Source organism: Octodon degus, unplaced genomic scaffold (genome assembly GCF_000260255.1).
Source record: "Octodon degus isolate 3935 unplaced genomic scaffold, OctDeg1.0 scaffold00005, whole genome shotgun sequence".
NCBI classification, from domain to species: domain Eukaryota; kingdom Metazoa; phylum Chordata; class Mammalia; order Rodentia; family Octodontidae; genus Octodon; species Octodon degus.
In genome coordinates, this window is record NW_004524581.1 from 12,716,273 (window position 1) to 12,722,476 (window position 6,204).

The window sequence follows — 6,204 nt, forward strand, 5'->3', positions numbered from 1 at the left end:
TTCTACTGAGCTATCTCCCTGGCCCCATATTTATATTCATTTTAAAGGAACTACCATTTATATGCAACAAAGCAAAAAACAAATTAAATGTAATATAAAATGAGTATGACAATGCTAAGGGTTATGTAGTCCAAGTAAGTCAGGCAAATTATGGAGAATATTTCCTAAGAAGTTAGGTTTTGAAGTAGAATTACAGATACAGTCACTACCTAGCTGAGACTATGTTATGCCTAACTTTTCTGTCTTGTCTTTTCCCATCCCTTTTATAAAGGCTGAGTAGACAAAAGGGACCACAATGGAAAATATTAAAACATCCACTCAAAATATATTTATTAATAAACAGATAAAAATACTGCATAGAGATATCTGTAAAGAATATACATACATCTCATCTAACATCTTACAGGGACACCAAATGTAAATGATTAAGTAGTGTATAAGTTCTCTAAGAAAAGTGAAATCAAAACTCTAATGAAAGATCAGAAGAGTCTCCTCAATGGATAAGCTATAGGAAGGCTTCACGAAGTAGATAGCAGTTGGAATTGATCTTGAAAAATGGGAATACTTTGAATATATGAAGATGGGGAAAAGGGAATTGGAAGTACAGAGAAAAGTATGAATATAGAAATTAAGATGGGAATATTCTAGAAATAAATGGGATTTCAGTTTGAATATTATGTTTTTAAATAGAAGAGCTAAATTTATCTGGGTATGGTGGCAAACTCCTATAATCCCAGCACTCTGGGAGGTGGAGGCAGGAAGACTGCTGCAAGTTCAAGACCACCCTGGGCTACATAGCGAGTCTAAGACTAGTCTGAACTATCCAGAGAGACCCTGTCTCAAAAAGAAAAAAAAAAGAGCTAAATATAAGTCTCAGAAGAAAATAGGGAAAACTCCAAGACATAAATTTGGTAAAAACTTCTTTGGTATGTAAGTGCATGTACTTAGCATATATAAGGACCTGGCTTCTATCTCTAACATCATCAAAAAAAAAAAAAAAAAAGCACTAACAAAGTAAAACAAGGGCCGGCCAAATAGCTCAGCAGATTAAAGCGCCTGCATGCAGGGCCAAGGGCCAGGGGTTCAATTCCTGGGCCTGCAGGGCCAGTGCCTGCTCCACCCCTGGGGTGCACTGACACAGCAATTGAGACTGGGCATGATGGTGAGCACCTGTAATCCCAGCATTTGGGAGGCTGTAAACAGAAGAATCACTACGAGTCTAATCTAGTAGTGAGATCCTGAACACCCTGTAGATCATTCCCTAAAATACCAAAAAAAAAAAAAAAGACAATAAATGTTTATAAATTAATGTTGAAGGCAGCAAAAGACAGAAACAACTCAGAGATCCACCAATAGACAAATGGATAAACAAATTAAATATTAGTCACAAAAAACTGACATGCTAAATAAACCTCAGAAACATTATGTTCAGTGAAAGAAGCCAGACATAAGCAGTCACATGTGATATGATGCCGAAATATCAAGAGGTCAACTGAGAAAGCAGACTGACAGTTGCCAGGAACTGAGTGAAGAAAAATAAATAACTGCTTAAACATGTAAGGTTTTCCTCTCTTCCTCCTCCCCCCTCCCTTTCCCCTCCTCTGTGTGCACTACGCAAGTACACGATCAATGAACTACATCTCCAGCCTGGGATTTTCTTTTGGGATGATAAAAATGTTTTAGAATTAGATAGAGGTGGTGGTTGCACCATACTATGAATGCACTAAATGCCATTTAGTTATTAATTTAAAATTATATTATTTGAATTTTACCAAGAGAAAGGATGAAAGATATCTGTAGGCAATGAATGATTAAAATAATTATTAATATCTAGATTACCTGCTGTAAGTGCAATGACCTGAGTTCGATCCCCAGTACCAAAAAAAAAAAAAAAAAATCTATGCTGGATTACCTGCTTCTTCGCCATGAAAATAATTTAAGAGAATAAAAACATTGGCAATGGTTGGTTTTACTGAGAATGAAGTAACAAAGTTCAAATCAGGGATCATGTTTTGTTATGAAAACAGCCTGACATCTGACCAAAGGGCTTGACATATGATTCTTCTGGTCTACAATTATTAGGGGGGGAAAAAAACCTAAGAATCATCATGTGGCTGAAGTATACACAGGTGGAAAAAGCAAACTGTCAGAATAATCCAGCTTTTGCAAACTATTAACGTCTGTCCTGAGGTTAATGGAAGAACAATTTTTTTTTTAGCAGTCCATCGCCTTAACTACTCGGCCACCTCATCCCACAATTTTTTTTTTTTAAAGAGCAGAACATATTTATTAGGGGAAAGAAAGCTTCTATCCAGACAAAAGGAAACCCAAGTGGGTTGCTCTGGAAGAACAAATTTATTCTCCTTTGTATTTTCTTCACATCCCTGTTATTTATGCTGTCATTATTTTCCTTTAGCTCACTGGTGAGTAGATTTGAGTCCAAAGAATGAAACTCTTCTGTGTATTGTAATATACTACATTACTATTAAAGAAACAGAACTTAATGATAACAGACTGCTTTAAAGTTTAAATGTTATGTCCTTTTAGTGAAGGGTAGATGAAATTGCCATTCATACCTTAGAACTCCAATTCTAACGGCTGATCTGATATACACCCCTCCCTTTTTATTGTAGTGCTAGGGATCACACATGGACTTTATGCACATTAGACAAGCACTCTTGCTGAGCTAAAACTCTAGTCCAACTGTCCCCCGTTTTTAATCACTATACATTCTCAGTGCATTTGCAAAATTGCTACCATTAGAGAAAAATCATTTAATTGCTTCATCTACCACTGTTTGCAGCTCAGGTCAAGAAAGTATCTTCTTAAGCCTTGAAAAAATGGAACTTTCTCATTCAATTTTTTTTTTAAACAGAGGGAAAGTATCTTACTTGAGACAATTTTAGGGTCTTAAAACACAAGGGAAACTAGGACTTACAATAAATGTTTCCAATGCTAAACTAGATTTGTTGCAGTGGAAGCCAATTAAGATCACAAAGGGGGAGCTGTGGGATAGAGGATTGCTACAAATTCAAGGTCAGCCTGAAATAGCAAGACCCTGTCTCAGCATGTAAATAAATCAGAAAGGTACTGCATACTTAACTGACTTTCCAAGGATATCTTCCTCAGAGGGAGATTAACTTTGAAATACAGGGTTTAAAAGAACTGGCTAAAAGTTAAAAGAAGTACACAGCTCAGAGAAAAAAAAATTGTGAAATCCCTAATGTCATGTTCTCTATCATATCTAGAACACATCATTGATCTACAGTACAAATGTGCTGGCCTTCTGATAAGAAGATAAAAAGAAAAGATTTTAGGTCTTTTCATACATGTATCTCTCTCCTTAAGCTCCTGTCGCAGTCTGTGTACCTCAGGCCCAGACACAGCTTCCCTGGCTCTAACTTTCTTGCAAAAAGCCTTGTTCTTTTCCAAGCTTAAAGGGTCTAAACTGACAGAAGAAAAAAATGAGGAGCAAGAGGGCAAAGCTGGAAAGAATTATAGTAAGTTCTCAAAACTTAAAGAGTTTAGTTTACCTAGAAAGAGAGTCACTGTTTTTCTAGCCATACTCAGGTGCAACCAGAATCATGAAAAGAATTAAGTTTGGGAACCAAGGCTCTACTATGTAAGCTCCTGCTATATGAGAAACACAACATGGACTGAAGAGATATGAACTGGATTATCTAGAAAAACTGTAATTCTTCACTTATTTACAAACCAAAATATTAAACCTATTCCTAGATAGAAGTCTCTCACCTTTCTCCTTCCTTACCAACTGAAAAACCCTAATTTTCACCTAAGTCACTGATATTGTCTCACTATTTCCAGACCAAGACGGCCCACCCAATATTTTCTAATTCATCACCAAACACCAAACACCTTTCAAGGAGGTAAGGCGAAGGGGAATAAAGCTGGTCCCCGAGGATCCACAAAAAGGGCAGGAAAAAAGAAATACATTAAGAACACTAATATTATGAACATATTGAGTAGTTTAATCACTGGTTAACACTCACTGGGGTGATAAATACTTGACTCAATTATAAACTAAGCAAGAAGACAGGTTGATGGGAAAGTAACTTACCCTGCTAAGCCCTAGGCTTCCTTCTTTCTCTCTTCCCTCCAAGTGAAGTGAGTGCTTGATCTCCTCAGATCTAGGTTGTGGCTTACTTGCAGCTGTCCCTTCATATCACTTTCCTTTGCAAACTGCTGAAATGATATGTCTCAGTGATTAAGTGTGCCCTGCCAACCAGACAGACAAGGCTGACTTCTCCCTAATGAGGCAAATAAGGACCTGGACCACTGCCCAAGGACCTCTCTCTGACCCTTATTTTCTGCCAAGAGGGCTCAAGACTGTCAACACTCCCCAAATCACCACAAGCCTGCCAGGCATCTACTGCTTTCTGGACTCTTTTCAAAGCAGGACTTCTATTCTCAGTTTACATCTTCAAAAAACTGAACAAAACCATTGGAATTAGTTCAGAAGCTAGTATTTGGTTAGAAAGAGTAGGGACTTGCCCGAAGGAACTGGAATTCCTAAGTCCCTGGATGTCAGTCTAGTCCCAGAGGGGGCTGGGGAGATAGCTCAGTATAATAAGCACTTGCCTGGCAAGCGCAAGGGCCTGCATTCAATATTGGCTTTGGAAAAAAAAAAAAAAAAAATCTAGTCCCAGAATGAGTTCCCCAAAAGCCAATGTCTTTTTTTAGCTTAAGAGTACTCAAACATAATTCAACAATTCTAGATTTGGTCCAATGTAGGCATAAGTATAAATTTAATTACCCAAGAAAGGAGAAGAGAAATTGTCATTTAATAGTAATCAGATGTTGAAAAACAAGCCTAATTTGTAAAATTCACATTTACTGAAAGAGTAAGGTGTTTTCTAAGTGAGTGTCACCAGTGGCATTCCACCTACTTCAAAAGAGGAACAAAGGGGCTGGGGAGATGGCTCAGTAGAATAAGCACTTCCCTGTTAAGCGCAAGGGCCTGATTTCAATCCCTGGCTCTGAAAAAACAAAACAAAACAAAACAAAAGAGGAACAAATATTTCTGGACAACATTTTTTTCCTTTTTTGGACATTTTATTTAAAACCAAAAATGTATATTTATAGGAATGGGAAATGCAAAGAATTTACTCAATCATCCCCTCAGTCTTTCTCATAATGGCTGCCGATCCAACACATTCACAGTTCCTTTGAGCTACTGAGCTGTACAATCAGAAGTTGTTAGGGCATTGGTCCCATATGACTGCAGAAACTGTCTGGTTACATTTGATCCTATTTGTCACTTACCTGTCTCTGTGAACATCATCAAAGTCAGGAATAGAATCTCTTGCTGCAAGGTCCTGGAATGTGGCAACCTAAATTCACTAGTGTTGGATTTTTTGTTGTTTATTTGTTTTGGTACTGAAAATGGAACCCAGATCCTTTGTACCAAACTACATTCTCCCCAGCCCTTTTTAAAACTTTGAGACATGGAATCACTAAATGATTAAGCTGGAAGCCCAGCTTCCCAGACTGGGCTTAAACTTGTGATCATCTTGTCTCAGCCTTTCACATGTGCTGGGACATACAGGTATGCGTCACCATGTCCACCTAAATCCACAGAGTTTTGAGGGAGAGAAAAAAAATCCATTGGAATGTGAACTGTAGAAAGCACAAAGTATAGTTAGGAAGACAGAAGAACCATGTTAAGGAATCAGTGACACATTACACACTATGTAGAATAGCTGTGAACAAACAAAAATCAGTCACAATAGGCAAAAACCCTGAAAAAAACAGGGATAATTCAGTCTAAGCATAACTTCCAGGACAACTTCAAACTTAACAGGTTTTAAAATTTAATTTTAAACTCCAAAGAGATTATGATTGTATTGCTAATGTCTGAACTGCAGAAGGTACAAGAAGTCAAGAGACTGACTCTGGTAATATAAACATGTCATCTTGAAGAGGACAGAAAAATTTGATGTTGAATATATTTTACCATCACAACTACTTACACTAGTAGACATTTAAAGTAACAATTTAAAAAGATCTACACTTTTCACAATTTGCACCCATGAGTTGCATTAAAAAACATAAATACTTAACAAATGATCTGTTGTAAAGCTAGGAAAGACTTGAAAGAGGCTCCTATTAACAAGCTGGAAGTAAGTGGTCTGTGAGGCTGGGTGATATTTTACCACTCTTTGTGTATACTGGTTTTTTTCTTTT

General features: G+C 37.2%; 2 protein-coding genes across 2 annotated transcripts in view; both read right to left on the reverse strand.

Annotated features, from left to right (window-relative positions):
* The window catches only part of Mss51 (MSS51 mitochondrial translational activator), a 22,210-nt gene extending 18,091 nt beyond the window's left edge, over positions 1-4,119 (reverse strand). Inside the window, exon 1 of the mRNA XM_004624380.3 lies at positions 4,079-4,119. The gene's annotated coding sequence lies outside the window, so the exon portion shown is untranslated. The remainder of the gene's footprint in view (positions 1-4,078) is intronic.
* Positions 1-6,204, reverse strand: part of Ppp3cb (protein phosphatase 3 catalytic subunit beta) — a 55,135-nt gene that overhangs the window by 3,310 nt on the left and 45,621 nt on the right. The window lies entirely within an intron of this gene.